We start from the raw sequence: 23,351 nt of genomic DNA on the forward strand, positions 1-23,351 counted from the left end.
TCGGCAGAAACACTACAAGCCAGAAGAGAGTGGGGGCCGATATTCAACATTCTTAAAGAAAAGAATTTTCAACCCAGAATTTCCTATCCCGCCAAACTAAGCTTCATAAGTGAAGGAGAAATAAAATACTTTACAGACAAGCAAACGCTGAGTGATTTTGTCACCACCAGGCCTGCCCTAAAAGAGCTCCTGAAGGAAGCACTAAACATGGAAAGGAACAACCGGTACCAGCCCCTGCAAAAACATGCCAAATTGTAAAGACCACCGAGGCTAGGAAGAAACTATAGCAACTAACGAGCAAAATAACCAACTAACATCATAATGACAGGATCAGATTCACACATAACAATATTCACGTTAAATGTAAATGGGCTAAATGCTCCAATCAAAAGACACAGACTGGCAAACTGGATAAGGAGTCAGGACCCATCAGTGTGCTGTATTCAGGAAACCCATCTCACGTGCAGAGACACACATAGACTCAAAATAAAGGGATGGAGGAAGATCTATCAAGCAACTGGAAAACAAAAAAAGGCAGGGGTTGCAATCCTAGTCTCTGATAAAATAGACTTTAAACCAACAAAGATCAAAAGAGACAAAGAAGGCCATTACATAATGGTAAAGGGATCAATTCAACAAGAAGAGCTAACTATCCTAAATATATATGCACCCAACACAGGAGCACCCAGATTCATAAAGCAAGTCCTCAGTGACCTACAAAGGGACTTAAACTCCCACACAATAATAATGGGAGATTTTAACACCCCACTGTCAACATTAGACAGATCAACGAGACAGAAAGTTAACAAGGATATCCAGGAATTGAACTCAGCTCTACATAAAGTGGACCTAATAGACATCTACAGAACTCTCCACCCCAAATCAACAGAATATACATTTTTTTCAGCACCACACCACACCTATTCCAAAATTGACCACATAGTTGGAAGTAAAGCTCTTCTCAGCAAATGTAAAAGAACAGAGATTATAACAACCTGTCTCTCAGACCACAGTGCAATCAAACTAGAACTCAGGATTAAGAAACTCAGTCAAAACCGCTCAACTACATGGAAACTGAACAACCTGCTCCTGAATGACTATTGGGTACATAATGAAATGAAGGCAGAAATAAAGATGTTCTTTGAAACCAACGAGAACAAAGACACAACATACCAGAATCTCTGGGACACGTTCAAAGCAGTGTGTAGAGGGAAATTTATAGCACTAAATGCCCACAAGAGAAAGCAGGAAAGATCCAAAATTGACACCCTAACATCACAATTAAAAGAACTAGAAAAGCAAGAGCAAACACATTCAAAAGCTAGCAGAAGGCTAGAAATAACTAAAATCAGAGCAGAACTGAAGGAAATAGAGACACAAAAAACCCTTCAAAAAATTAATGAATCTAGGAGCTGGTTTTTTGAAAAGATCAACAAAATTGATGGACCGCTAGCAAGACTAATAAAGAAGAAAAGAGAGAAGAATCAAATAGATGCAATAAAAAACGAAAAAGGGGATATCACCACCGATCCCACAGAAATACAATCTACCATCAGAGAATACTACAAACACCTCTATGCAAATAAACTAGAAAATCTGGAAGAAATGGATAAATTCCTCGACAAATACACCCTCCCAAGACTAAACCAGGAAGAAGTTGAATCTCTGAATAGACCAATAACAGGTTCTGAAATTGTGGCAATAATCAATAGCTTACCAACCAAAAAGAGTCCAGGACCTGATGGATTCACAGCTGAATTCTACCAGAGGTACAAGGAGGAACTGGTACCATTCCTTCTGAAACTATTCCAATCGATAGAAAAAGAGGGAATCCTCCCTAACACATTTTACGAAGCCAGCATCGTCCTGATACCAAAACCTGGCAGAGACATAACCAAAAAAGAGAATTTCAGACCAATATCCTTGATGAACATTGATGCAAAAATCCTCAATAAAATACTGGCAAACCGAATCCAGCAGCACATCAAAAAGCTTATCCACCATGATCAAGTGGGCTTCATCCCTGGGATGCAAGGCTGGTTCAACATACGCAAATCAATAAATGTAATCCAGCATATAAACAGAACCAAAGACAAAAACCACATGATTATCTCAATAGATGCAGAAAAGGCCTTTGACAAAATTCAACAACCCTTCATGCTAAAAACTCTCAATAAATTAGGTATTGATGGGACGTATCTCAAAATAATAAGAGCTATCTACAACAAACCCACAGCCAATATCATACTGAATGGGCAAAAACTGGAAGCATTCCCTCTGAAAACTGGCACAAGACAGGGATGCCCTCTCTCACCGCTACTATTCAACATAGTGCTGGAAGTTCTGGCCAGAGCAATCAGGCAGGAGAAGGAAATAAAGGGTATTCAATTAGGAAAAGAGGAAGTCAAATTGTCCCTGTTTGCAGATGACATGATTGTATATCTAGAAAACCCCATTGTCTCAGCCCAAAATCTCCTTAAGCTGATTAGCAACTTCAGCAAAGTCTCAGGATACAAAATTAATGTACAAAAATCACAAGCATTCTTGTACACCAATAACAGACAAACAGAGAGCCAAATCATGAGTGAACTCCCATTCACAATTGCTTCAAAGAGAATAAAATACCTAGGAATCCAACTTACCAGGGATGTGAAGGACCTCTTCAAGGAGAACTACAAACCACTGCTCAATGAAATAAAAGAGGATACAAACAAATGGAAGAACATTCCATGCTCATGGGTTGGAAGAATCAATATCGTGAAAATGGCCATACTGCCCAAGGTAATTTATAGATTCAATGCCATCCCCATCAAGCTACCAATGACTTTCTTCACAGAATTGGAAAAAACTACTTTAAAGTTCATATGGAACCAAAAAAGAGCCCGCATCGCCAAGTCAATCCTAAGCCAAAAGAACAAAGCTGGAGGCATCACGCTACCTGACTTTAAACTATACTACAAGGCTACAGTAACCAAAACAGCATGGTACTGGTACCACAACAGAGACATAGATCAATGGAACAGAACAGAGCCCTCAGAAATGATGCCGCATAGCTACAACTATCTGATCTTTGACAAACCTGACAAAAACAAGAAATGGGGAAAGGATTCCCTATTTAATAAATGGTGCTGGGAAAACTGGCTAGCCATATGTAGAAAGCTGCAACTGGATCCCTTCCTTACACCTTATACAAAAATTAATTCAAGATGGATTAAAGACTTATATGTTAGACCTAAAACCATTAAAATCCTACAAGAAAACCTAGGCAATACCATTCAGGACATAGGCGTGGGCAAGGACTTCATGTCTAAAACACCAAAAGCAATGGCAACAAAAGCCAAAATCGACAAATGGGATCTCATTAAACTAAAGAGCTTCTGCACAGCAAAAGAAACTATCATCAGAGTGAACAGGCAACCTACACAATGGGAGAAAATGTTTGCAACCTACTCATCTGACAAAGGGCTAATATCCAGAATCTACAATGAACTCAAACAAATTTACAAGAAAAAAACAAACAACCCCATCAAAAAGTGGGCAGAGGACATGAACAGACACTTCTCAAAAGAAGACATTTATGCAGCCAAAAAACACATGAAGAAATGCTCATCATCACTGGCCATCAGAGAAATGCAAATCAAAACCACAGTGAGATACCATCTCACACCAGTTAGAATGGCCATCATTAAAAAATCAGGAAACAACAGGTGCTGGAGAGGATGTGGAGAAATAGGAACACTTTTACACTGTTGGTGGGACTGTAAACTAGTTCAACCATTGTGGAAGTCAGTGTGGCGATTCCTCAGGGATCTCGAACTAGAAATACCATTTGACCCAGCCATCCCATTACTGGGTATATACCCAAAGGACTATAAATCATGCTGCTATAAAGACACATGCACACGTATGTTTATTGCAGCACTATTCACAATAGCAAAGAGTTGGAACCAACCCAAATGTCCAACAACGATAGACTGGATTAAGAAAATGTGGCACATATACACCATGGAATACTATGCAGCCATAAAAAATGATGAGTTCGTGTCCTTTGTAGGGACATGGATGAAACTGGAAAACATCATTCTCAGTAAACTATCGCAAGGACAAAAAACCAAACACCGCATGTTCTCACTCATAGGTGGGAATTGAACAATGAGAACTCATGGACACAGGAAGGGGAACATCACGCTCCGGGGACTGTTGTGGGGTGGGGGGAGGGGGGAGGGACAGCATTAGGAGATACACCTAATGCTAAATGACGAGTTAATGGGTGCAGGAAATCAACATGGCACATGGATACATATGTAACAAACCTGCACATTGTGCACATGTACCCTAAAACCCTAAAGTATAATAAAAAAAAAAAAAAAAAAAAAAAAAAGAAAGTGAGAGAGACTTGCCACCTCTGGGAAACCAACACTAGTGTCCCAACACGACCAGAATCCCCCTGGTCAGCTTCTAAGGAACACCGTATGGGTGTTTTATTTAAACATTTCACATGGCTCACACCTGTAATCCCAGCACTTTGGGAGACCAACGCGAGAGGATCACCTGAGGTCAAGAGTTCGAGACCAGCCTGGCCAACATGGTGAAACCTCATCTCTACTAAAAAATCCAAAAATAATTAGCTGAGTGTGGTGGCATGCCCCTGTAGTCCCAGCTACTCTGGGAGGCTGAGGCAGAAGAATCACTTGAACCCAGGAGGCGGAGATTTCAGTGAGCCAAGATTGCGCCACTGCACTCCAGCCTGGGCGACAGAGGGCGACTCCATCTCAAAAAAACATTTTTTAAATCTAAACAATAATAATAAGTGAAGAGGGAAAATCATTCAATATGAGAATCCCCCTCTAAAGGAGCCAAGGAGGTAGGTCTAATAATTCAGACTGTTCCTCTGCTCCATGGTGTGTGGAATGATTTACTGCATCCATAAAGGAAATTGCAGGACTTAGAGCTGAGAGACTCTCCGGAGGCCCTGAAACCGGGATGGCGCAGACACAGAGCTGTGTCTGAAGATGTGGCTCCCGGGACTGGAGGGTCTGCAGCTGCCCTGAGTCCACAGGTGACGGTGTTCAAAAGAGGAGCGGCGTCAGCAGTGGCTGTGTCCCACAGCTGATTAACACAACAGAATGTACAGTCAGCAAGGGGGAGCTGCCTGTCAGGCTGTGGACTTACTGTCTGTCCCAGACTGGCTTTGTTCAAGTTTAAGGGCATTGTAATATTTAATACAGCCTGTAGCAATCTCGTACCATTTGTAAAAATCATGAAAACATTTAGTATAGAAAAAATATGTTCAAGTTTCAACCTAGAAAAATAACTGTGTATAGAACAGAATAAAAAAGGGTTCAGAAGAATGTTAGCTGATTAACATATTCTTTTGAGTTAAGAAACTAGAACCCAGATATACGGGCACAAGCAGGAAGGAAAGTGGGAATCTTAAAGGAAGAAGAAGCTTCAGGTTAGAGAAGAGATGACCTTTGACTAAGAAGTCCCTAGCAGTCATACTTAAAGCTTATCACCAAACTTGAACCAATTGTACAGTGTCAGTTAGTAAATCCTAAATCAAATGATCAGCATGTTACCTAGGACACGGCTGCGGCCGTGCGTTCCAGCCGCTATGCTATTCTTTTGCTATGATGAGTTACTCTGTGTAAAGCAGGGGTCCCAGACTTTTATGAACCAAGAAAAAAAAAATTAATAGAAACATGGAACCAAAATAGGACTGTCAGCTTCCTTTCCCCACTGGTCAAGTAAAAATATGAAGCAAAAAAAGGAAGAGGAGAGAAGGGAATTACTATCTACCATCACCATGATTTGGGGCAAAGAATAGACATTTTCACATCAAAAAACTAAGACCATAATCTCCAAATTTAAAAAGATGTGATTTTGTATTTAAGAAAACAGTCACTCATTGTTCTTTTCTCACAGGCAGGCTTTGGGGAACCAGGGCATGGAAGAGTGGAGAAGAATATGGGCTTTGTAGTAACACAGTTCAAATATCAACCCTGCCACCTATTAATGAGGGCAGGTTACTTCAGGTTCCTGAGACCTAGGATCTGTCTTCTGTGAAAGAGGCATATGTGCTTTACAGGTAATTGTGAGAAGGAACTGAGACAGATACATTAAGGCGTAATAAATGCTGGCACCTTCTTCTGGTGAGGATCTTTGGCCGTCAAGACTAGGTGTGTGGGGTTTGGAGACATGGGGAGAGAGAAGGCCTCACTCTCAGCACCCTGCTCCCCAGTGTGAAGGCTCCCCTCTTTTGAATCACAAACTCTGCTCAGGCCTGGGTTTTGTGGAGTCTTGTCCTCTTCCTCCCTGTTAGAGAGTCTAATTTAAAACTGATCTCACCTGGCTAAAGAGGATGCCTGAAGCGGAGAGTTAAGTGGGGGGAGGGACCTCTGCATCCTCCCATCCTCAGTTCTCCTTGGCCTGGCCAGGAACTGCTAGGACACCCATCATTTTGATTTAGAATAAAACTGATTTGCCCGTCAGCTATCAAGACAGATGGAATAAGGGTTGCCAAAAAACAGAATTTGGCCATGGCTATTTCTTACATAGACCTTTCCAGCTACAAGATTGATATCAGAGTGTAACATGCGGCTGTAAATGTAAAGAGAGTTAGGTTTGATCACAGCCCTCCCTGTTTCCCTCCTGCAGGCAAATGACAGGCAGGGTTTTAAGGAAAAAGCTAAGGCTCTGGGTTTGAGAGTCAGATGCTAAGTTAGGGACAAAATGATTTAACCTCCTCCCTGGGATATGCTGAGATACCATTCCAAATATTAATTTGCTCAGAATTCAAATTGAACTCTGCAGCTACCTCATTTGAGAGGAAAATAGAGCTCTGAGAACAAAGGCTTTTCCCAGCATCTCCTTAGGAAAGCCCCCTGGACTGGCTGTCAGGAGACCCGGGCTCGAAACCATGGCTTTATTGTTCATCTTTTATGCCTCAGTTTCCCAATAGGAATATATGACTAATACTAGTGTTTTCTTCTGACAAGACTGTGGTAAAGACCAAAGAAAACTATACATTTGAGAAAGTTCATAGCACTAGCACAATAAGGTATAATTTTGATTATGATCATGTTCATGGAATTTTCAGCTTCATTCTTTCTTTTAAGGCTTAAAGTTTAAAATAAAAACACTTTAAATAAAATTTCAGGTGCAACGGCTCACATCAGTGGTCCCAGCTACTTGGGAGGCTGAGGTGGGAGGAGAGCTTGAGCCCAGGAGTTCAGGACCACCCTGAGCAACATAGAGAGACCCCATCTCAAAAAATCATAATAAAATAAAATAAAATAAATATTTGTTCAGGCCTTCAAGACCTCACTGAGAACTTAGCTTTCAGCCATGGCTTACTCAGAAGCCATCAAGGGGCTCTGGCCCCTTGCAGAGCCAGGCCGCATGGGCTTCTGCCCCACCACGAATTCCAGTTCCGTAGCCTGTGGAACCTCAAGATGCTCCTTGGGGTTCTTGTGTTTTCTAGAGAGCTTTATCTTTTTGTGGCCTCTACGCCCTCTGGTTCCTGCTTCTTTGGGTTGAAGGTTTGGGGGAGGGCAAGTAGGGAATAGAGAATAAACAAAGACAGGCAATGCATGGTTGCTCACACCTGTAATCCCAGCACTTTGGGAGGCCGAGGCGGGCAGATCACTTGAGGTCAGGAGTTCAAGATCAGCCTGGCCAACATGGCAAAACCCCATCTCTACTAAATATACAAAAGTTAGCCAGGTGTGGTGGCGGGTGCCTGTAATCCCAGCTACTCGGGAGGCTGAGGCTGGAGAATTGCTTGAACCTGAGAGGCGGAGGTTGCAGTGAGCCGAGATCACACCACTGCACTCCAGCCTGGGCAACAGAGGAAGACTCTGTCTCAAAAAAAAAGACAATAAACAAAGACAGGTTTTATAGCACACAAGGACGCCCCGTAAAACAAGCCTTCACATGGATGGTTGGCCCCTCACCTGCCTGGCCCTTTTTCTCTTTCCTTTCTTCTCACCCTCTTCATTCATTTCCCCTGTTCTTCAGGTGTGAAACCCTCCAATTCCCCAACGTATACTGAAGAGCATGTTTCCTTTCCTGATATCTTGCTGCTGGCTGGCATCCAAAGGTGTTGCCAATCCAAGCAAGTTTTTAAAGGAATTTTTTCAGACAAAGGAAGATTCTTCCTCAGGAGGAGTTTAGATGCCAGCTGTTAGGAGCTGTTGGGTAAAATAGTGCCGTCACCAACTGCTGTGTGAATAAACCAGTGCTTCTCAAAATGTGGTCCTCACACCCAAACACCAGCAGCCTCAGCATCACCTGGCCACTTACTAAAAATACAGATTTGGGCCAGGTGCAGTGGCTCACGCCTGTAATCCCAGCACTTTGGGAGGCTGAGGCGGGAGGATCATGAGGCCTGGCCAATGTGGTGAAACCCCTTCTCTACTAAAAATACAAAAAATTAGCCAGGCGTGGTGGCAGGCACCGGTAATCCCAGCTACTTGGGAGTCTGAGGCAGGAGAATCGCTTGAACCCAGGAAAAGGAGGTTGCAGTGAGCTGAGACTGTGCCACTGCACTCCAGCCTGGGCAACAGAGCAAGACTCCATAAAAAAAAAAAAAAAAAAAAAACAATTTGGGGACCATCAGACACTCTTGGAGTGCAGCCCAGCAATCTGTTTTTAACAGAAGCCTCCAGGAGATTCTGATACTGGCTGAAGTGTGAGAACCACTGACCTGTCAAAGGACTAGCAGCATGTCCACCTTCCACCAGCATAGTGCCTGTGGACAGCAAAGGTTCAATAAATACTTGTTAAATAAATGAACAGGCAGACTACTGATGCCGTGTGAAGAGGAAGAGGAAATAATATAAAACACAATTTCTGCTCCTGGGACCTGAAATAAGCCCAGTGAGAAAGCAATGTAAGGATGTGAGTCTTACAGCAGCAAGTCAACTTACAGACACCGAGCCTGTGTTTCTAATGATGCAGATGAGTATACCGAGACAGCACAACCGTAATGGTGCTCAGGAGCAGAGCTGCCCTGGACACGGCTGTCAGCCCCTCCACCCCCCATCCTGTGCCCTGGGAATTCTCAGTTCCACACTCCCTCTTGAATGGTTCATGTCAGAGGATAATGAACTACTGAATTTTATGGTTCAGACCCGAATCTACAGGGAGAATGCAGTGTGGGCTGCAGGAGTTGTGGAACTCATGCTGAGTTTTTTTTTTTGTTTTGTTTTTTTTCCAGAACAACAAAGATCTGGATGAGCAGAGATTTATGGAATTTACTTTTCCAGTTTTGGTAGCATTCCAAAGCCTGAGGAGAAAACGTGCAGCAAGCTTTTCTTCATTGGGACTAGATTGTATTTGCCCAAAGAAGGAAGACAGATCCAATAAACCAGGCCAAGATACTTGCAGATACCCCAGGCCTAGCGTGAAACTGTGGCTGGTGCTACTGCCCCTCTGCAGTAGCTCTGAAATGTGCCTGGTCTCCTCCATCCTTGATAGGAGGTTTGCCTTTCCCATCGCCTTGATGCTGCTCCTGGCTTTCTCATTTCTTTCTTCTTGGACATGACTACCTCTCTTCCTTTGTCCATGCATTCATGGTATATTGATCATCAGCAGTAGTAAAGTCTGCCTGTTTCTTTGAATGAGAGGTTCCTCCAGCCACAGGTCCACGTCACTGCCAGCAAAAGGCCCTCTAAGTGGTCATGACTTGGAGTCCTTGGAGTTTGGATGGAGGAGAGTGGGAGGTATGAAAAAGCCAAGTGAAACCTTGATAATTTCCTTTCAAAGAAAGTAGGCTGGTGCCCAGGGGAGGTCCAAAGAAAGGAATGCTGAATTCACTAATTCTGAAAAGAATGACTAAGCTTTAACCTTTAGCACATTACAGCCTGCAAGTGACATTTCCCATAAAACCTCCAGCAGCTAAACCTGACACACTATTCGAATAATTTAATTAAATAAGAAAGGAAAAAAGGAAGAAAATGCCTATAGAGGTTTTCAAGAACTTGAAGCGTGACACCTATGCAGGAGTTAAAAGTTGTCTTTCAACAGCATTATAGCTTGGTAAGCAATGGAGAACCCAACTAATCATTAATAAGTGGTTTTGTTAGAATTTTTGTTAAACTAAAGATAAATACACTATGTTTAGCTACTGGGGTAATAACCTAAACTAGTCTGTGAAAGAAAAGGTTAACTGAAATTGGGATGCCTGCAAATCATCTAGAATTTTAGTGGATCTTATTTTTTAAAAACATCATCACAGATTTATGTGTAGAGGGAAGTGGTAAGTGAAACAGAAAATCAGTAATTAGATTACAGAGCTTCCAGAGGTTAAAAAATACTTTCCAAGTTATACACAGAACAATCCTCTGCAATTATGCTGATTACATGGCAAGTAAATACCTGTGTATTCTGACTTCAGCAACTACAGTATTACTGTCTACTAGTGGGAGGAAAGCACACTTCTGAAGGTCACTGAGCATTTGATGATTAGAAATCTAGATATCCTTGATAGTTAAACAGCAACATACTAAAGATGAAAAACACTATCTCTTTCATCTAATTTTTTTCAGGTCAGCTCACTCAATCTTTTCATGTAATTTTTGAGCATGATCTCCTTCTCTTGGAAGGAGATCAAGATTCCAGTAATGTAACTGCCATGGAGCCGGTGTGCAGACTCAGGGCTCTGATTCAAGGAATCTGAAACAAACCCTCGTACTACCCAGAACTCAGGAAGTCTAATTCTTAGCCTGAAAAATGACCTGAAGTTACATATTTCTCCCCTTTGAGTAACAGCTAAATCCACTCACTCAATGGACAAGCATTTCGTGTGTGTGTGTGTGTGTGTGTGTGTGTGTGTGTGTGTGTGTGTGTGTGTGTGTGAAGTATATAATTTTTATAATTTTAAATAACATTTTAGATAGATAGACATCCTCAAGCAAGAACCTAAGTGTTTTGTTGGGCTTCATCTATCATACTAGTTGCTAAGAGATTTTAAAGGAAGTTGAACATTAACTCTACAGATACCAGGTTAGATACATCTTCATAAGCTGAGGAATAATTGGGATCACAGGAATCAAACAAATCCACACATTGAAAATCACAGTCACTATATAAAGAAAAGGAAGCTGCATAGGAAAGCTTCTGGCACTGAGGTTGAGATCATACTGCAATGGAAATTATTTGAATTCTAAGCCAACATAAGAAAAAAAGAATTTATTCTAAAATTTATTGAACAAGTTTGGAGCAAGCATCAATGACCATATGCTTGGAAATGCTGCATGGGATGATAAAGGTTTATTATTGTTCTCAGACAGGTCCGGTGTAGTTAACAATGGTGGACACCAGCTGTCTGTTGATGTGTATACTTTGTATAGAAAACATTCAAGGTCACAGTGGCTGGTGCCCTGAGTAGAGATAGTGCTTTCCAGTGTTAAGGAGGCTTAAAGCACGATGGGATAGATCTGTGTGGTTTTCCCCCCATGCACAAAGCAGAAAGAAGTGTGCTCCTGTCCTATCTCCCCACACATCTCCCCCACCACTACCCCTACATACACATTCTTTCCCAGCAGCCTGCACCTTCAGAAAGGGGAAATTCTCGTCACACATTCAACCCTTAAAGAAGCATAAGGAAATGACCAGTCTTAAGGACCCTCCAGGGACACTGTTTCTCCTGTCCTTCCCTTTACTGCTGTGTCTACTCTCTTCAGCCAAAGGGTGTCATGGAAAAAAAGAGAAGGGGCACCCAAGCCAGACTCTCAGTTATTAAAGAGACACCAATCATTGAGACTGTAAGAACTAAGCCAATACAATGACCATTCAAGTAAGATCTTAGGATTTCTGGTGACTGTATACTCAGCTATATGCTGTTTAACTGAGGATCTCAATGATCCAGGTGTGTTTGTCCATGTTCAGAGTGAAGAGGCTGGGGGTTACAGACAATGAATCCCCATTGATCCAAAGTTATTGTGGATAAAAGCATTCTAGCTAATTGTCTATTCATCCTAATAGCTATTTACTCAGTTCTATTAATATTGCCCTCAGAGTTTGCATTCATGTCTGGTTCCCCCAGCTACCCTGTGAACTTCTGCAGGGCTTATTCCTTCATTCACCTACCAGTGGCTACTCAGAACTTCACATTTGGAGACATTCCAAAAATGTGTATTACCTCCCACAGCTTCTTGCCTTGAGGCCCTCCTCCTTCTGGTAAGCCTAAGATGCCATTTTGAGAATTTAACACTGTGCTATTCCCCACCCTTGGTTTGAGTTCAGGCTGACATGAGCTGCTGCCCAGCCAAGGACAGACAGGGAAACCAGGCTATTTTATGCACATCCAGGACAATACTCACTGCCCTGCAGTGGGCTGCTATGAAACTGAGATGTGAGTAGATCGCACTCCCCACAGCTTCTGGCCTATGCTGCTTGCCTGGGATGGATACCATCCTCCCTGGTCCCAAGCCCAAGACACTATTTTGAGACATTAATGCTGGGCTTGAGACTTTTGGGCTGAGCTTGGGCTAACATGGCTGCAGCCACCACCTGGCCAAGGAGGGACAGAAAAACCAGGTTCCCCTATGCATGCCTAAAACAATATCTACCACTCTGCTATGGGCTGCTATGAAACTCAGACTTGAATGGGCTGCACTCCCCATAGCTTCTTGCACACACTGCTTGCCTTAGCGGGCCCTCATATTCTCTTGTCACAAGCCCACAGCTAGCACCATTTTTAGAGTTTAACCCCGGGCTATGTCCCACCCTCAGACCAAGCAGAGGTGATGTGGCTGCAGCTGCCACCCAGCCAGGGAAGGGACAGGGGAGACAAAGCTCCCTTAAGCACACTTAGGACAAGACCCACTACCCTTTACAGGCATCGTGGGGTGGAGGACTGGCTCATCCAACCCATTGCAGCTTCTAGCAATACCTACTTGAACTGCTTGGGTCCTAGTGGGTTGCTCCACCACTGCTACAGCCATCACCCACATGACACCAGCTTCCCAGGGTCCTGAGAACCCATCCACACACCTAGCCCACTACTACAACTAGCTTCTAAGCAAGCCACCTGGAGCCCCAAGAATCAATGCTCCAGAGTCCACTAACACCAGAGCCAGTACCTAAAAACAGGCACATTCATTCCACTGCTGCTACTTGGGCCTGAACACTGGCTCAGTTGGTGTCCAAGTCCCCAGCAAAACTTCACCACAACCTCAACTAATAACTGTACCCTAAGTCACCAAAGAAATCACAGATACCACTGATACTGTATATTGCCAAGGAAGTCACACAAAGATCACAGTACCACAGGCAACCAAAATCAAAGTCAAAGTAGTTTACTCAATCAACATACATACATTCCTAGGAAAAAATTCTCCCCCACAAAAGCAATTTCAAAAAAAAATGAAACAAGCAACTGCTATACTAGATGAGCAGATATCAACAGAAAGACACAGGAAACATGAAAAACATGGAAATACAACACCATCAAAGGACAATAAGAATTGCCCAGCAACAGATCTCAATCAAAAAGAATTCCCCAAAATGCCAGATAAAGAATTCAAAATATTGATTTTAAAGAAGCTCAATGAGATGCAAGATAATCTGAAAACCAATACAAAGAAACTAGAAAGTCAACTCAGGCTATGAATGAGAAATTTACCAAGCAGATAGATATCTTTTTAAAAGGCAGAAATTCTGGAACTAAAACATTTATTGAAGAAAATGCAAAATACATTCAAAAGATTCAATAATAGATTACACCAAGTAGAACACAGAATCTCAAAACTTGAGGTGGGGTCTTTTGAGATAATCCAGTGAGACAAAAATAAGGAAAAAAGAATTTTAAAATGAACAAAGTCTTCAAGATGTCTGGTACTATATAAAACAAGCAAACTTATGAATTATCACTATTCTCAAGGAGGAAGAGACATCAAAAAGTTTAGAAAACCTATTTAAGAAAATAAGTGATGAAAACTTCCCAAGTCTATCAAGACATTTAGACATCCAGATCCAGGAAGCCCAGTGATCTCCAGGTAAATACATTGCACAAAGACTTCATCATGGCATATTATATTTAGAATGTCTAAAGTCAAAGTGAAAGAAATAATTTTAAAATTAGCAAGAGAAAAATGTCTAGTTTCCTATAAAGGAAACACCATCACGCTAACAATGGATTTTTCAGCAGAAACCTTACAGGCCAAAAGAGAATGAGATTGCATTTTCAAAGTACTGAAATGAAAAAACAAAATAAAATAAATAACTGTCAGCCAAGAATTTTATATCCTGCCAGAATAAGCTTCATAAATGAAGGAGACATATAGGCTTTCCTAGACAAGCAAACCTTGAGGGAATTTGTCACCACTAGACCCATTCTACATGAAATGTCCAAAGGGATCTTAAGTAAAGTATGGAAACAAATATTCACCATCACAAAACACATGGAACTGTAAAACGCACTGTTCTTATAAAACAATCACATGAAGGAGGAAAGGAAAGGAATCAAATGACAACATGATAGAATTTCATCCAACCACAAGGACAACAAGACAGAGAAAAAGAGAGAAATACACTTTTAAAATAACTAAAAACAATTAACAATATGACAGGATCAGAGCAATGTTAACCTCACATATCAATGTTAACCTTGAATATAAATAGATTAAATGTTCCACTTAAAAGACACTGATTGGCAGAATGGACAAAAAGTCATGATCCAAGTATATGCTGCCTATAAGAAACTCACTTTACTCATAAAGACACATATAAACTAAAAGTAAAGGGGTGGAAAAATATTCCACACAAGAAGAAACCAAAAGCAACGAGTAGCTATATGGATAACAGATAAAACAGACTTTAAATAAAAAACAATTTAGAAAAAGACAAAGGAGGTCATTATGTAATGATAAAGGGATCCTCAACAGGAGAATATAATAATTCTAAATATATAGCACTCAACATTGTAGGACTTTAATTCATAAAATAAATATTACTAGACCTAAAGAAAGAAAGAAAGAAAGCAATACAAATAAGAGGGGACCACTTTAACACCTAACTCACAGCACTAGACAGATTGTCAAGACAGAAAATTAACCAAAAACATTGGGATAAATTGGATTTCAGACCAAATGAACTTAACAGACATTTATTAAACATTTTACCCCAAAACTACAGAATACACATTCTTTTCATCAGCACATGAAACATTCTCCAAGACAGACCACGTTAGGCCACAAAACAATTCTGAACAAGTTTTTAAAAATCAAAATTCCATCAAGTATCTTTCTGCATCACAGTGGAATAAAGCTAGAAATCAATACCAAGAGGTACTTTAGAGCTTTCTCATACAAACATGTGGACATTAAAATTCATGCTCCAGAAGACTCACTGTATCAATGAAAAAATTAAGACAGAAATTAAGATATTTTTCAAAATAAATGAAAATGAAAATAAAACATTCCAAAACCTGTGAGATACAGCAAAAGCAGTGCTAAGAGTTAAATTTATAGTATTAAATGCCTACATCAAGAAGTAGAATAGCAGGGTGATTATAGTCAATAATAATTTAATTGTACATTTTAAAATAACTAAAAAAGCATAACTGGATTGTTTGTAACACAAAGGATAAATACTTGAAGGGATGGATACCCACATTTTACATAATATTATTATGCATTACATGCCTATATCAAAACATCTCACATAACCCATAAATATATACACCTACTATGTATCCACAAAAATTAAAATTAAAAAATACTTTGAAAAAAAGTAAAAATAACAAATAACAACCCAATGTTGCACCTCAAGGAAATAGAAAAGCAAGAACAAAATAAAGCCAAAGTTAGCAGAAGAAAAGACATAACAAAGATCAGAGCAGGACTAAATGAAACAGAGACCAAAATAATATAAAGGATCAATGAAATGAAAAGTTGGTTCTTCAAAAAGATAAACAAAATTGATAACCCACTAGCTAGAATAACCATAAAAAAGGAGAGAAGATCCAAATAAACACAATCAGAAATGAAAAAGGAGACATTACAATTGATGCCACAGAAATACAAAAAGAAAAAGAAATAATAGCCTCAGCAGAGACTATTATTGCTGTATGAACAGCTATATGCTCACAAACTAGAAAACCTAGAGGAAATGGACAAATTCCTGGAAACACACCAGCCTCCTGAGATTGAAACAGGAAGAAATAGGACTCCTGAATGGAGCAATAATAAGTAGTAAAATTGAAGCAGTAATGTAAAAAATCTTCCAACAAAAAAAGCCCAGGACCAGATGGATTCACAGCCAAATTGTACCAAACATACAAAGAACTAATACCAATCCTCCTGAAATTATTTTTAAAAAAATTTAAGGAGTAAGGTATTCTCCCTAACTCATTCTACAAGGCCAGTATCAACCTGATACTAAAACCAGACAATGGCACAACACAAAAATAAAACTACAGATCAATATCCCTGATGAATGTAAATGAAAAAATCTTCCACAAAATACTAGTAAATCAAATCCTACATTGCATCAAAAAGTTAATACACTATAATCAGTTGGGTTGTATCCCGGGGATGTAAGGATGTTTCAACATATGAAAATCAATAAATGTGATACATCGAATAAACAGAATTAAGGGCAAAAACCATATAATTATCTCAATAGATGCAGAAAAAGCATTCAATAAAATTCAGCATGCCTTAGTGATAAAAATCTTCAAGAAAGATGAAAAGAACCTAGGCCTGGAAAGAATTTACCCCAACATAATAAACACCACATACAACAAACCCACAACCAACATCATATTTAATGGGGAAAAGTTGAAAGCATTCCCTATAAGAACTGGAACAAGACAAGGATGTCCACTTTCATCATTCTTATTCAACATAGCAGTGGAAGTCCTCACCAGTGCAGTCAGGCAAAAGAAAAAAAAAAAGATAAAAGGCATCAAAATCAGAAAAGAAGAAGTCAAATTACCCCTTTTTGCTGATGATTAATCTTATATCTAAAAACCCTAAACGACTCTAGCCAAAAAATTCTTAGATTTGATAAATGAATTTAGTGAAGTTTTAGGATACAAAATTTCTGTACAGAAATCAGACACATTTCTATATAACAATCATGACCTAGGCAAGGACCAAATCAAGAAAGCAATCCCATTTACAATAGCTATAAGAAAAATAAAATACCTGAGAATATGTTTAACCAAGGAGAATAATGGTCTCTATAAGGAGAATGACAAAACACTGATGAAAGAAATCATAGATGACACAAACAAATGGAAAAACATCCTGTATTAGTTCGTTCTCACACTGCTATAAGCAACTGCCCAAGTCTGGGTAATTTTATAAAGGAAAGAGGTTTAATTGACTCACAGTTCAGCCTGGCTGGGGGGGCCTCAGGAAATTTACAATCATGGTGGAAGGCAAAGGGGAAGAAAGGCACTTTCTTCACAAGGCAGCAGGAAGGAGAAGTGCCCAGCAAAGGGGGAAGAGTTCCTTATAAAACTATCAGATCTCATGAGAACTCACTCACTATCATGAGAACAGCATGGGGGAAACCACCCCCATGATTCAATCACCCGCACCTGGTCTCTCCCTTGATGTGGGGATTATGAGAATTAGAATTCAAGATGAGATTTTGACAGCCAAGCCATCCCGTGCTCATGAACAGAAAAAATCAATATTGTTAAAATGACCATAGTACCCATAGCAATCTACAGAGTCAGTGCAATTCCTATCAAATTACCAATGTCATTTTTCACAGAATTAGAAAAAATGATCCTAAAATTCACATGGAACCAGAAAAGAGCCCAAATAATGAAAGTAATCCTAAGCACAAAGAACAAAGCTGGAGGCATCACATTACCTGACTTTCAGTTATACTACAAGGGCTATAGTAACCAAAACAGTGTGGTACTGTTATAAAAATAAACACATATATCAATGGAACAGAATAGAGAACCCAGAAATAACGCCACATCCCTACAACCAAGTGATCTTTGACAAAGTCAGCAAAAATGTACATTGGGGAAGTGACATTCTATTTGATAAATGGTGCCAGCAAAATTGGATAGCCATATGCAGAAGAATGAAACTGGATCCGTATCTCTCACCATATATGAAAATTAACACAAGATAGATGAACAACCTAAACATAAGACCTGATACTATAAAAACCCTCGTTTTCTTAAAAATAAGAAAACCTAGGAAAAATGCTTCTGAACATTGGCCTAGATAAAGAATTTATGACCAAGTCCTGAAAAGCAAACACAATAAAAACAAAGGTAGACAAATGGGACTTAATTAAACTAAAAAGCTTCTGCACAGCAAAAGAAACAACAGAGTAAACAGACAACCTACAGAATGGGAAAAGTATTTGCAAACTACGCATCCAACAAAGAGCTAATATCCAGAATCTACAAGGAACTCAAACAACTCAACAAGAAAAAAGCAAATAACCTCATGAAAAAGTGGGCATAGGACATGAATAGACATTCCTCAAAAGAAGACATAAAGTGAGGCCAGGCTCAGTGGCTCACGCCTGTAATCCCAGCACTTTGGGAGGCCAAGGTGGGCAGGTCACAAGGTCAGGAGTTTGAGACCAGCCTGGCCAACATAATGAAACCCCGTCTCTACTAAAAATACAAAAATTAGCCAGGCATGGTGGTGCACACCTGTAGTCCCAACTACTAGAGAGGCTGAGGCAGGAGAATCGCTTGAACCTGGGAGGCAGAGGTTGTGGTGAGCTGAGATTGCGCCACTGCACTCCAGCCTGGGCAACAGAGCAAGACTCCGTCTCAAAAAAAAAAAAAGACATAAAGTGGCCAACAAACATTAAAATATGCTCACCTCACTAATCATCAGAGAAATACAAATTAAAACCACAATAAGATACCACCTTACACCAGTCAGTATGGTTATTATTATTATTAAAACTGCTAAAAACAGTAGATGTGGGTGAGGATGTGGAGAAAAGGAAATGCTTATACATTGTTGATGGGAATGTAAATTAGAGCAACCACCATGGAAAACAGTATGAAACTTTATCAAAGAACTAAAAATAGAACTATTATTCAATCCACAATCCCAGTACTAGGTATTTACATGAAGGGAAAAATATTATTATATCAAAAAAATACTGACTGGGCACAGTGGCTCACACCTGTAATTCCAGCACTTTGGGAGGCTGAGGTGGGTGGATCCCTGAGGTCAGGAGTTCAAGACCAGCCTGGCCAACATGGTGAAACCCTGTCTCTACTAAGAATACAAAAAAAATTAGCCGGTCATGGTGGTGGATGCCTATAATCCCAGCTACTTGGGGGGCTGAGGCAGAAGAATCACTAGAACTTGGGAGGCAGAGGTTGCCATGAGCCGAGATTGCGCCACTGCACTTCAGCCTGGGTGACAGTGCAAGACTCTGTCTCAAAAAAAAAAAAAAAAGATACCTGCACTTATGTGTTTATTGCAGCACTATTCACAACAGCAAAGATATAGAATCAACCTAACTCCATCAATGGTGGACTGAACGAAGAAAATCTATATCTAGATCTCACATTTTTAGATCTCATATATTCATATGTGTATATATATATATTCATATATATACACATATGAATATATATATATACACACATATATATATCCAAAAGAGATATATATATAACTTTATTCTTTTTTTATGACTGAGTAGTATTCTGTGGTGTGTGTGAATACTACTTAGCCATAAAAAAGAATGAAGTCATGTTTTTTGCAGCAATATGGATGAAACATCCATGGATGGAACTGGAGGCTATTATCCTAAGTGAAATAACTCAGAAACAGAAAGTCAAACATCACATATTCTCACTTAGAAGTGGGAGCTGAATAATGGATACACATGGACACACAGAGTGGAATAGACATTGGAGACGACAAAAGGTGGGAAGGGGTGAGAGGGTGAGGGTTGGAAACTTACCTATTGGGTAAAATGTTCACTATTTTGGTGATGGGCACACTAAAAGACTAGACTTCACCCTGTGCAATGTATGCATGGAAGAAATCTGCACTTGTAACCCCCAACTATATACAATTTTAAAACTTTTAAACAAACAACCCCATCGAAAAGTGGGCGAAGGACATGAACAGACACTTCTCAAAAGAAGACATTTATGCAGCCAAAAAACACATGAAAAAATGCTCATCATCACTGGCCATTAGAGAAATGCAAATCAAAACCACAGTGAGATACCATCTCACACCAGTTAGAATGGCCATCATTAAAAAGTCAGGAAACAACAGGTACTGGAGAGGATGTGGAGAAATAGGAACACTTTTACACTGTTGGTGGGACTGTAAACTAGTTCAACCATTGTGGAAGTCAGTGTGGCAATTCCTCAGAGATCTAGAACTAGAAATACCATTTGACCCAGCCATCCCATTACTGGGTATATACCCAAAGGACTATAAATCATGCTGCTATAAAGACACATGCACACGTATGTTTATTGCGGCACTATTCACAATAGCAAAGACTTGGAACCAACCCAAATGTCCAACAACGATAGACTGGATTAAGAAAATGTGGCACATATACACCATGGAATACTATGCAGCCATAAAAAATGATGAGTTCATGTCCTTTGTAGGGACATAGATGAAACTGGAAACCATCATTCTCAGTAAACTATCGCAAGGACAAAAAACCAAACACCGCATGTTGTCACTCATAGGTGGGAATTGAACAATGAGATCTCATGGACACAGGAAGGGGAACATCACACTCTGGGGACTGTTGTGTGGTGGGGGGAGGGGGGAGGGACAGCATTAGGAGATATACCTAATGCTAAATGATGAGTTAATGGGTGCAGCAAAACAACATGGCACATGGATACATATGTAACAAACCTGCACATTGTGCACATGTACCCTAAAACCTAAAGTATAATAATAAAAAATTAAAAAAACTTTTTTAAATAAAAATATATATTAAATGAGTACATTTTTTCACATTTTACAGAAATACATGTTAACACTTTTCAAAATATGATTACATCTTTGCTTATTCAGGTTCTTTCAAGATATTAAAGTTTCTCTGTATAGTGAAACACACAATGAAGAGTACCTATTTTATATCCGTTATTTGTGTTCAAGGCAGGTAAGTTCTTAGAGAGCAACAAGACTCTTTTAAGAGGACTCTGGATGTGATAATAACTAGCATTCTATGATGGTCATAAGGCACACATGCTATTAGGTTGATGCGAAAGTAATTGTAGTCTTGACATTAAAAGTCATTTCAGAAATGGCAATTACTTTTGCATCAACCTAACAGTTGAGTCCTTACAGTAATTCTGAGGGGGTATTATCTGTATTTCACACACATGGCCACTCAGATGCAAGAAATGAAGTAAATTACCTGAACTCACATTGCTTAGAAGAAAGCAGAGCTGGGATTCAAATCGAGATCTTCTGATACCAAATTCCATACACCATACATCATGTACCAGTATTCCTAGTTGCAGAAGACATTGAATATTAGAAAAAGGGAGGTGACTAAAATCAATTCTCACTTCCAAGCATGCTGTGGGGGCTGCTTTTTTTTTTTTTTTTTTTTTTTTTTTACCAGTTCCATACATGCGTGTGTCTACTTGCCGTTTCTCCCCTGTCCCTTCCTGTTCCCTCCTCTTCTGTCCTATCATCCACTCTCCTCTTCACTCTTATCTACCTTCCCATCTATCATCTTCTCTTACACACATCAATAGACTACAGGTAGACACTTTTTATTTCACCGTAGCAGTGACTCAGATTTCCGATAAATTGAAAGCAACATTAAATGCACTAATTTTAACATGTTATCATTGAGCTTGCAATGAGTTTTTTTTTTTAAATAGTATTGATTACCTGAAAGTGTACTTGAGAAAGTGACTTATATATCATTTTACAAGATTGGATTGGGTTAAGGACAATCTTCCTGAGTCTGGACCACATCTGTCAACCAAGCTACAGAGTTTGCAGGGGGGCGAGAATGGGTTTGGGCCGAAGGTCTTTGGGACCCTCACCCTGGAGGGCACATCTTTGAGTTTCTTCTTCTCCTAGGAATTCTCTCTTCAGGGTGAGTCAAATTAATTTGAACATATCTACCTGGCCATGAAGGGTTTAGTGCTCTGTTACATGAAAAGAAATATCTGTGATTACGAAGATGATTAATATTTTTACTTTCAGATTGGTCCCCAAGGAAGAGAAATAATGGTTCCTGAGCCAAATGTATCTTCCACTGAGAGTGAGAAAATGTAAGTCACTTAGGGGAGAAATCTTGTTCTAGCCAAAAGGACAGGCAGTGGCTGCAAAAAAAACAAGTTGTTGTAGTGCTTACAGCACTGATTAAAGCATCAGCCCCTCCTTAGCTTCTCCAATCCCACTCTAAGTCGCCATTAATCTAATTCTTTTTTTTTTTTTTTGAGACAGAGTCTCGCTCTGTTACCCAGGCTGGAGTTCAGTGGCACAATCTCGGCTCACTGCAAGCTCCGCCTCCCGGGTTCACGCCATTCTCCTGCCTCAGCCTCTCCGAGTAGCTGGGACTACAGGCGCCCGCCACCACGCCCGGCTAATTTTTTATATTTTTTAGTAGAGACGGGGTTTCACCGTGGTCTCGATCTCCTGACCTCGTGATTCGCCCGCCTCGGCCTCCCAAAGTGCTGGGATTACAAGCGTGAGCCACCGCGCCCGGCCACCATTAATCTAATTCTACCAAGGCTCTCCAATAGATTCCATTCTGCAGTTTATACATTTTGTGGTAAATTTGTGTATAAGTGATCCTAAGAAACTGCTAACCCACAGCAACCATGATGCTTAAAGAAGATGGGGAAAGGGTTATCTCTCGTTCTCTTTGACGAAAGTGTCATTGGAAGGAAAGTCTGACGTATTCCCAGTTGGTTTTGTGCCAGACTCAGAAATCCATCTTAGGTGGGGAAACAGAACACATTAGAAAATTAAATGATCTGGTAGTCTCTGATCCCAAAGGACTAAAAATCCAGTTGGAAAGCAAGATCTAGACAGAAGAAAATCTAATAGCAACCAAAGGGCCAATGATAATAAAGCCAACAAAATAAAAAGTAAGCCAGAACACCAACCATAAGTTCAGCAAAGGGAGAAAAGAACATAACATCCTACAAAAGATTTTTTGGGGCAGCATTAAAGGTTTTAAGCATAAGCACACAATTCACCCTTGTTTAGAAAGAGTATAGGTTTCTGCTAAAAGGTTGTAAGGGCCACAGGTAATGTTGGCATGCTGGTGAGACCTAGACTTTCTCACTGTTCCATCCACTATGCCAAGCCCACTGCTGGAGATACAAGGGACCCTGTAATTGCTTTAATATTGCTGCTAACAGTGGAAATTGTTATATTCAT

The 23,351-nt window shown here is 40.1% G+C and overlaps 1 long non-coding RNA gene across 2 annotated transcripts in view; it reads right to left on the reverse strand.

The window, feature by feature from the left end:
- LOC129475043 (uncharacterized) overlaps positions 1–19,489 on the reverse strand; it is a 42,811-nt gene extending 23,322 nt beyond the window's left edge. The window contains exon 1 of one of the 2 annotated variants that reach the window (XR_010117015.1): positions 17,343–19,489. This is a non-coding gene — a long non-coding RNA (uncharacterized lncRNA). The remainder of the gene's footprint in view (positions 1–17,342) is intronic. The other variant, XR_008654738.2, reaches the window with a different exon arrangement.
- Between the last annotated feature and the right edge of the window lie 3,862 nt (positions 19,490–23,351).

This window comes from Symphalangus syndactylus, chromosome 2, assembly GCF_028878055.3.
Source record: "Symphalangus syndactylus isolate Jambi chromosome 2, NHGRI_mSymSyn1-v2.1_pri, whole genome shotgun sequence".
In the NCBI taxonomy this organism is placed as follows: domain Eukaryota; kingdom Metazoa; phylum Chordata; class Mammalia; order Primates; family Hylobatidae; genus Symphalangus; species Symphalangus syndactylus.